This window comes from Ovis canadensis, chromosome 5, assembly GCF_042477335.2.
Source record: "Ovis canadensis isolate MfBH-ARS-UI-01 breed Bighorn chromosome 5, ARS-UI_OviCan_v2, whole genome shotgun sequence".
NCBI lineage: Eukaryota > Metazoa > Chordata > Mammalia > Artiodactyla > Bovidae > Ovis > Ovis canadensis.
Window position 1 is genome coordinate 31,995,155 of NC_091249.1, and position 9,773 is coordinate 32,004,927.

A 9,773-nucleotide genomic window follows, 5' to 3' on the forward strand; every position below is an offset into this window, starting at 1 on the left:
ACGTTCAAGCCTGTTTCGGTGCCTGGCGGGGGGCACCATACAGTCTGCTGTTCCTGCAGTGACATCCCGTCAGCGTCCACACGTGTCTCCCACGGGGTCCTCCCGTGCCACAGGCAGCTGCCTCCCTGCCACTCAGGACCCCCCAGGTCTCCTATATCCTCTGCTGGGGGGGGGGGGGGGGCAGCAAGTGTCTGATCCGCATGTCACATCTCTGTGACTGCTGGAAGGACCGACGCTAGCTGGCTGGCTGCACTGTGTGAGGCTATGAAGCCACACCCCGTCCAGCCCCTGCGGTCCCTGGAGAAGCCAGCTGCATTTCCGAATCACCCAGCCTAATGACCGCGCTTTCCCTGGAGGCAAGGGAGCCTGGGCAGGACTCTGCTCAGAGGCTAGTGTACCTTACAGGGCCCTGTGGGGGTGGTGGGGATATTTACAACACAGGGGACTGCCTTCAAAGACCCAACCCACAAACCCTTCAGGGCCGGGGTGAGCAGACCAGGAAAGGGAAGTGGCCCAGGAAGCAGCTTGTGTTCAAACCCACTGGCCATACAGGCACGAGATGTGGGGGGAGCGGGGCGCAGAATCCTGGAAAGGATTGTGCGGGGGATCGGGGTGGGGTGTGGGAGGGCACAGCACTGGGTGAGCATTCTGAATGCCCAGCCCTGAAATTCTTGAACTCTGAGATGGTTCAGAGAAGAAGGGGCAGGAAAAAGTAGAAACTACCAGCTCCCCACAGCAGGCAGTGAACACGCAACGTGTCCACCCACACATGGGAGCATCAATGCGCCACGGAGACGACAGAAGCCCTGAGACTCGCTCCCACGTTAACAGACCCTGAGAACATGATGCTCAGTGAAAGCAGCAGACATGGGACTCACAGGGTGAGTCCACTGATGGGAAATGTCCAGAATAGGCAGGTCTACAGACACAGAGAGTGGGCTCCTGGTCGCCAAGGAGGAGAGGAACACGGGGAGTGACTGTCTAGCAAGTATGGGATTTTCTTTTCGGGGGGAGGAAAACGTTCTGGAATTGGATAAAGGTGACAGTTTACAATTCTGTAAATGTTCTAAAAGCCACTGAATTGTCCCCTTTAAAAGGATGAATTTCATGGATGAATATCACAATTAAAAACATATTTTTAAAAAGGCAGGGCAGGCGCATTTGTGGAGCGGCTGTCCTAGATAACTCGAGGTCTGGTCAGCACACCGGAGCCAGTCACCAGGCAGCCATCCGTGGCTCCCTCTGTGGTCCCACATGACTCAAACAACTCTGGTCTGGCCTCACTGACTAGACTATGCTCCCTGAGGCCAGAGCTGCTGCCCTCTGCCCCTAACCTTTGGAGCCTGGCATGGGGAGTCCCCAGAGACGCCTAAGGGGCTGGAGAGCTCCCTCCTTCCCTGGCCTCCTCCAGCAGGTCTCCCAGGCAGAGCCCCGAGTGCCCGCTCCAAGTCCTCCGCCTGGTGCCACTTCGCCCATAACAACAAGGCTCAGCCCAGGTGGCAACTCTGCTGCCGCCCACTGGCCGCCACCCTAGCAGCATATGCCACCCCGGCCCTGTGCTCCGTTTGCGTCTGTCTCAGCCACTCTGCATCCCCAGTCTCTGCTGTCCCCGATGCTCCCGAGAGCCCGGCTCCAGGCTCCCACTGCGGGCCCTGACCCCCATGGGCAGGAAAGAGATGTAGTTCACCTGGCCATGAGCACGCGGCTGGACCACCGGCTGGGTGACAGCAAATACGCAGATGGACCCAGGCTCAGCGCACGCCCGATGGCTGCGGGTCTGCTGTAGAGTCAGGTCTGTCGGATCGAGAAACCAAGCTGCTGACCACCAGGCTAAGACCATGTGAAAGGGCTGCTGCGGGGTCTGATTTTGTGTCTTCACCTCGAGGCTGAAGAACAGCATGGCTGGATATTTGCAGAGGCCACTAGGGCCCCGCTCCCCACCCCAGTCAACCTAGACCCGCCTGCACCCGCCCCCCCCAAAGCTTGTCTACCGGACTTCCGACCACCCTTCCTTCCATGGGGCCCCGTCTGGGGGTCTAGACATGCAGAGAAGCCCGTTTCTCCAGAACAACGCTGCCCCTTGGTCTCTAGCTCAGCTTGGGCTCAGGCCATGGGTGAAGCAGCCAGGAGGCCAAGAGACGAGACGCCTTCCTTCCCAGGAGGGTGTCCGAGCTCTCTTTCCTCACCGCTCCCTCCTCTTCTTTGGGGAAAGGAGCTGGAGCAGAGCAGTGAATCAGGACTTTCAGCTCCAGGGTCTTTGCTCACACGCAAGCGGGAGACCAGCAAGGCTCACTCCTGACTCGTGACCGAGATAATCAGATCCATGCAGGGTAGGGAGCCGGCTGGCGGAGGCCGACTTTTCTGCTGGAGGGGGTTGTAAAGGACAGATGGGTGAAGAGCAGAGGTCTGAAGATGCAAGGAGCAGGTCCCGGTCCAGCTGCCCAGCCAGGGTCCTCCAGACACCCTGGGGGCAGCTCCCAGGCTGCCGCCTCGCCAGATAGGTTGCCCAGACAGGCCAGGGTCCTGAGCTCTGGCCGCACATACAGCCCCTCTCTAGCCCACTCAAGAGCCCACCGGCTGCTTCGGGCTGGCTCCTGCTCAAAGGAGGCCCCCCGGATCCCTGCTTTCCTTCTGCACAAAGCACCATTCCAGGTCCCCTGCCAGCTCATCCTCTGCAAATCGCTTCTCTCAACGTTCTCTCCCCTGAGACCAGGGCCAGCAGCCACAAAACCATGAAAATGGGTCCACCTCCACCCCTACCTGCCCAGGAGCAGCCCTCGCTTGGGCCCAATGGCAAACACGGAAAGGAAGTGGGTCTGGGGACAAACCCTGCCTTCCTACCCCAGATCGCCTCTTCACAGATCACCCTCCAGGCTTGCCTGAGACCTGGAGCACCAATCACCAGTCCTGGCAGCTGGGGCCAAACACATTACCTCTGGCTCCGTGCTACAACCAGAGACCCATTCAGAGGCTCGCTTTCTGATTCTTATTCTTTGTCCACTAAACAAACACACACAAGTCTCAGAGAGATCTTGCTTGACCACTGCGAGAACCACAGGCCGCCCTCGAGGCAAAGACAGCATGGCAAACTTTTCATCAATGCCCTTGGGGCCACGGGAGCCACAGGAAAAGAAAAGAGGCGGGAAGGAAGGAGGAGATGGCGGAGGGGCAGAGAGAGACACAGACCAGCAAAAAAAATTTAAAAAGCAACTTTGGGAAGCAAAGAAGTTCTGAGCAACACTCTCCAGGTTGTTTACTTCAATCAGCTGGAGAAGCCATGACCGTAAATTAACAGTCTGCTTCCTTGACAAGTCAGAACACTCCTGGGACAGACCCAGATCTAAGCCACTAATGATCTGCCCAGCTTGGAAATCACCCGTCAGCCTGTCTCCGCTCCCAAAAGTCGTGGTGGGGGAGCAAGGCCATGGGCACTAACCGACTCAATTCTTCTCCACAGCCATCCCTCTTCTACTCACCCCACAAAGCTCAATTCTCACACCCACAAGCATCTCCAGGCAGGCGGGCAGCTGGGTGGCTGCAACCTAGGACCATGCTGTCCTTTCTGAAGGGGCATGATGTTGGTAAAGAGGATGGGTCATGTGTGTGGTGTGCTGTCAGTTCAGTTGTGTCTGACTCTTTGCAACTTTGTGGACTGTAGTCCAGCAGGCTTCTCTGTCCCTGGGATTCTCCAGGCAAAAATACTGGAGTGGGTTGCCATGATCTCCTCCAGGGGATTTTCCCAACCCAGGGATCAAAGCCACATCTCCAACATCTCCTGCACTGCAGTCAGATTCCACCACTGAGCCATTACGGAAGGCCAAAGGAGGGTGGGTCTGATGCTTACAAAACAAAATGATTGGGAAAGAGCATCCTTCTTTTAAACCCTCAGCCTCTGCCAGATCAAAACAGACAGCTTAGGCTGAGTACACTCCTTCCCAATCTTCTGCTGCGGGGCTGCAAAAGAAAGGTGACACTCTGGAGAGGTCAACAAGGCCAACCATGAAATATTAATTTTTGCCTTTGTTTACATCCAGTTTTTTTTTTTTTTTTTTGGTTGTGCCTTGCAGCATGCGGGATCTTAGTTCCCTGACCAGGGATCATACCTGCAGCCCCTGCAGCAGAAGCTTGGAGCCCTAACCACTGGACCACCAGGGAAGTCCCTACATCTACTCTTCTGAATTTTGAGATTGTTTTGGTGGATAGGGCCAGAACATTTTTTTATATTCCCTGCTCTTTAAATTTCCTCAAAACAAACCAAGACCCATTTTTAACGTATAAAGTACAACTATACTTTGTTGTAGGAAAGATGGAAACTTATTCATCCAACAAATGAATGTTTACTGAACACCCACTGTGGGCAGGAACTGTCCAAGATGCTGGGGGTACACACGGCAACCAAGACAGATGTCATCCCCACAGTGGGGACCTCGCATCCTACTGTGGGTGTGCCCAACCAATGGCCCACAGGTCAAATCCAACCCACCTCCTGTTTCTGTATGGCTTTTAATGGTTGGGTGGGTGGCAAGATCAACAGAAGAAAGATAGTTCATCATGTGAAATGTACATGGAATTCACATTTCCGTGACCACAAATAAAAGTTTTATTGGAACAAAGCCGCAATCACTGGTTTCTGTACTTTGTATTACAAGGGTAGACAGGAGCAGTCAGAATGGAGACTTTCCAGCCTGCAAGGCTGAAAATCATCACTCTCTAGCCCTTTACAGGAAAGGCTTAGGCCCTACTGGATGAGACAGACAGTAAATATGTGAACAGACGGATGTGCATCTCTGGTAGTGCTGAATACAAAGAAGGAATGGCAGGACGGAGAGAAAGGTGGACAAAAGGGTGAACTTGGGCAGCGGGGTCAGGGATGGCCTCTCTGAGTCCTGAATGACAAGGAGCCAGCTGGGTAGAGACCTGAGGGAACAGCATCCTGGCAGAGGGAACAGCAAGTGTAAAGGCCCTGAGGCAGGAAGAGAAGGTAGTTAAGGTGGTTTCAACTGAAAGGAGCAGGCATGGGGGCTGGGTGGGAAGTGGAGGGCCCCTCAGAGGGTCTGCAATTTTTTCCAAGGACAAGAAGCCCCTGGAGGGTCCTGAGCAAAGAAAGATGGTTTTTCAAGTTTCTAAAAGCCCTTCGAGGGAGCCGGAGTAGGAATTGACAGACTAGTTGGGACGCCTTGTCCAGCCCACGAGAAACTCCCTGAACACATCAAAGCCGGGAGTAAACTCAAAATCAGTCCCTCCAACCACACGGTCGATTCACGGATCCCCTCGGGCCTTGAGTGGCACAGAGCTTTGTGAGTAAGTGTGGCCGTCCAGTGCACTGTGCAGAGAGCGCCTGCAGCTGGCACAGTAACAGTCCCAGAGCTGCAGGCGCCACCCTCAGGAAGAGAGACGACAGCACTGACTCACCTCAGAGCCGACCTGAAGAAAACGGCCAGAGCCAACAGACAGGCAGGGGCCACGCAGCTCTAAACCTGGCCCCTCCCACACACTTCCAGACCCCAGGAGTGGGTGGAAGCCTGGGTGGGGGCCCTGTGGAGGTCGGGAGACCCCCACTTCACACCTGGCCGGCCCCCTGCTGGGTGCATCTGCAGGCAAGCTCCTCTCCTCCAGGGGGCGAGCTGGCAGAGCGTGGGAGGGACACACTTTGCAAATAGGAGCGCCTCTTTTTTGGAAGGGGTCAGGGAAGAAACAGACAAAGGGACTCAGAATTTGAGGTTGATCAGGGTCAAGGTTAAATATTTTATATATATCAAGCTGTTGTGAGGTTAAAGAGTGAGAGGGGGGTCACGGGGGCGGGGGGGGGCAACAGCGCCCCCTAGAGGGCACTTGCCCACGTCTGGGGACGTCTGTGGTTGTCACAACTGGGAGGGAGTACTGGTATCATCAGGATGGGGGCCAGGGATGCTGCTCAATACCCCAGTGTCCAGGACAGCAAACCTCCCACAAGAGAACCCAGTCCTGAGCGCGGGCATGGCAGGGCAGGGAGGAGCCTAGGGCAGTGAGAAACCAGAGCTGGATTCAGAGCACAGAGCACCCTGGCGCCCTGTGAAGCCCTTCCCTGACTCTCATCCCCTTTGATCCCTGGCATGGGCTCTTATTATACCCATCTTACAGATGAGGAAAGCCAGGCCCAGAGTCATGAAGGGGCCTGCCCCAGAGGAGGGGTAGGTCTTTCAGACTCTGGGCAATGGAGATCAGGGCAGGAATCCAGGAACACCACAGACGATACAAGTCAGAAGAGTCCAGGGTCAAGCCCTCTGATGGGTCAGAGCTCTGATGGTAAGGCCGCGCTGAGCCTGCGAGCAGGTCTCTGGAGCGCAGCCAGGGGCTCCCAGGGGGAGATGCAAGGGTGGGGACCTCACAGCCCTGCAGTCTGCCCACAGTTTGTTATCCACCCCACCCACCAGCCCTGACCAGGAGGTTTGGGAAGGTTGGGTGACCACCCCCTCAGCTTTGCTCTTGAGCAAGTAACCTGTGCAAGGTCTCACAACTCTGAACCACCCCCCACACACTTCCAGATCCCCAGAAGAGAGTCACCCAGAAATGGTCGTTCGACCATATATCAGCCCTCACCCCCTCAGCCTGTCATGCCCACTCCCTGAGCCAGTGAGGGGGTGGGGGGCTGGCGGTGGGCAGTATGCCCACACCTCGGCATATTCTCCCGCCAGACCCAGCACCCCCTGAAGTTAGGGACCCAAGCAACCTGCCCCAGAGCTCAAAACACAACGTGCCCAGGCCAGGTGAGTGTCAGATGGAACCAAGGAACAGATGGGTTCCCTGGAGCTGAGGTTCTGATGGGCCAGGAAGAGGCAGCGCACAGGAGGGCAGGGGCAAAAAAATGCATAGGAGGTGGGGAAATTCGAGGTCAAGTACAGCAGAGAGGCCAGCCTGGGAGAGAGGGGCATGGAGGGCCCCCAACATCACCCCAGAGGGACTGGGGACTAGTCTCCACCAGGAGACAGAAAAGTACAACAAAGGGAGGGCGGGGTCCCGAATGACCGATTAGCCTGTACCTTTAAGCTCTTAACACCTCCTTAGCGGCCCACTCCCCAGAGAGGCAAGAATTAGAAAAGGTGAGAAAACCAATTGTTAGTAAGACCTGTATACCTATCATCTCAGTAGCTACACGCACACTCGCTCGCACACACACGCACACGCATGCACACACGCAGCGCGTGACACAGTTATCTGCTTGAATCGCTGCGAAACCTGGGAGCATTTCTCCAACTGCACCTCCGCTCCCCTCGGGGTGACCTCCCCTCAGTGACCTCCCCCCGGGGCGGGGCAGTCTGACCGTGGAGGTGCCCACTGCACCAGAGGGGAGCGCCAACGTTTGCCAAGCGTCCAATCAGAAACACGGAAAGAGGGCCGGCGAGTTTCAGAACCCCTCCCCTCAGATCATCGCAAGTTGACTCCAGATTCTTACACTCCATCCTTTCGGGGTTCCAAAGAGCAAACTGCGGGAGGAAAAGAGGCTGCCCACTGCTTCCGCAAGGGTGGCGAGGAAAGGCTGACCCAGGAGTTGACAAACCCTCCCGACGCCTCATAAGGAAGCTATTATTTCAGAATTAGGGGAGCCATCAGCTCTTGCAAGGCAGCCAGCAAAGCCCAGAGGACTCTTGTAATGAGCCCCTCTTAGGGCTTTCCTCCAGCCTGGGGACATTTGGAGGAATGACTGCGGAGGGCTAGGGAGAGTAACCTCCGACCCTAAGACAGTGCTGGCTCCCAGTGGGACCCGAAGGAGCTTCTGAGTCGATGCCGCGGACAGAAACACATGGAAAAGGGCACACACTACGTCTTAACAGGCTCGTTCGGCTCCACTTAACAGAACCTTCTCACTAGTTTCATAACTGGGGAAACAGTTCCCAGGTGCACCTGAATTATTAAAACAAGAGATCCTCCAGGACCAAACAGAGGGGACACGCCAGGGCGCAGTCCACGTCTCCCCCGCTCCCGGGGGAAAAAAAATCCTTGGTAGAACCTTCCACTTTGGCCCCCGTGGACCTGCACACCATTCTGCCTGGTGTCATCGCGCCCACTGGGTGGAGACCCAGGCCCTGGAAGATCTGGGGCAGGTCCCTTTGGGCAGGAGTCCGTCCCCCAGCTCCCAAGCGGCGGCAAAGGGCAGCCCAGGGGGTCCCCGTGGGAGCGACTCCAGGATTTACCTCTACAGAGAAGGGGGGCTTTGAGATGGCGATCGGGCAGAGATGGGTAGGCCCTAGGGGAACGCGTCTGGAAACTGTTCTGTGCATAGCAAGTGGATACATTTTTTTAAATGAGAAATCCAGACTGCATGCTTATTTTAGGGGAGGCTCAGGGAAATGGGGTGCGAGTTTGGAAGCCGCGATGGCACCGCGGATTGACTCGGGCAGTATGATGAGATGCAATGATGGACATTTCGGGGGACACCACTGGGAAGCGCCCCGTTTACCCCACCGGTTCCCAAAGGGCCGGAAATGCAGGCGGGTTGATCCCAGGGCCTGGGATCTCTGTCTCTTTATTTTTTTTAATTATTAGGATTCTTGTGAATAATGGAAGAGGAGGGCCTCGCCAAGCAGGGCCAGCCGGGCCGGGCCACCCACGCTGTCATCTTTTGTGCGGGGCCGGCAGGGACGCCCCGGCCCAGCCCCCGCACGCCCCCGACCCCGGGAGGGCGCCCCCGCCTCCCGCCCCTGGCCCCGCCATTGTCCAGCCGCACCGCCCCCGCCCGAGGTCGGGCGGGCGCCCAGGGCCGGGCGGTTAACGCCCCCAACCGCCTCGCGGGCCCGGACAAAGCGCGGCGACCGCGGCCCGAGCAGGCCGCGCCCGAGGCCTGGGCCTCGAGTCCCGGGCGCCCGCCCGCCCGCCCGCCCGCAGCCCCGGGCGCGGCGCGGGGGCGGCGGCGACGGTGGGGGCCGCGCTCGGACGCGGCGGCCGCCTCCCCGCGGGCTCACCTGAGGCGGCGCGCGCGGCTCGGTCCGGAGCAGCGGCGCGCGCTCCCCCGCCCTCGGCGTCGCACCCCCAGGCCCCACTCGGGCCGGGCCCCGCTCGGTCGCTGGCGGCCGAGCCCTCCGCGAGCGCCCCGGGCGGGGCTTATAAGGCCGCGCGCCAGCTCCGCCCCGGCTACCATTGGCCCCCGAGCCCACGCCCGCGCGCCTATTGGCTTTCGCTGACAGCTCCGCCCCTCCCCTCCACCGGGCCCATCAACACTGCACGGCCCGCCCCCCGCTCCCCTCGATTGGGCGGGCGCAGCCACCGGCCTCGCCTCGCCATTGGCCGGCCGCTGGGGACACGCCGGCGCCTACCCACGTGCCCGGTGACCGGCTCGGTTCTCATTGCAGGCTGCGCACGCCAGCTAAGAGGCTGCAACCAACCCGACGGCGCTAGGGCTCGGATTGACAAGGGCGCCTCGGACAGCCCAACGACCGCAAGGGGGCAAGAGAATATTGGCTTACAGGATCAGCCTCAGGCGCGGACTGGCAGGGACGGGTGCCAATCACGGCCCGAATCCCGCCCCGGTTATCAGGCTGCAGCTGAGTACGTGAGACTCAGCACAGCATCAGCATCGCGCCTGAAGGCTTCGAAGAGGGGGTTCGAGACCCAGAGCCGGAAACTGGGCTCAACGTTTTCCAATTCTCACAATCAGGAGATAGCAAAGATAACTTGCACTGAGAGCTGGAGAAGTAAAACTCAAACAGCAAGCGCCTCTGCCTCCATTTCTCCTTTCTCCCCCACCACCCACAAATTCCAAGTTCATTTCTGTCACAATCCACAAAACTTTGCAAAGG

The 9,773-nt window shown here is 58.0% G+C and overlaps 1 protein-coding gene across 10 annotated transcripts in view; it reads right to left on the bottom strand.

The window, feature by feature from the left end:
- KDM4B (lysine demethylase 4B) overlaps positions 1–9,076 on the bottom strand; it is a 116,943-nt gene extending 107,867 nt beyond the window's left edge. For 5 of the 10 annotated variants that reach the window (XR_011257218.1, XR_011257219.1, XM_069591416.1 and 2 more), the window contains exon 1: positions 8,940–9,064. The gene's annotated coding sequence lies outside the window, so the exon portion shown is untranslated. Of the gene's footprint in view, positions 1–8,939 lie in introns of all 10 variants that reach the window. The other 5 variants (XR_011257220.1, XR_011257221.1, XM_069591414.1 and 2 more) reach the window with 3 other exon arrangements.
- Positions 9,077–9,773: the final 697 nt, after the last annotated feature.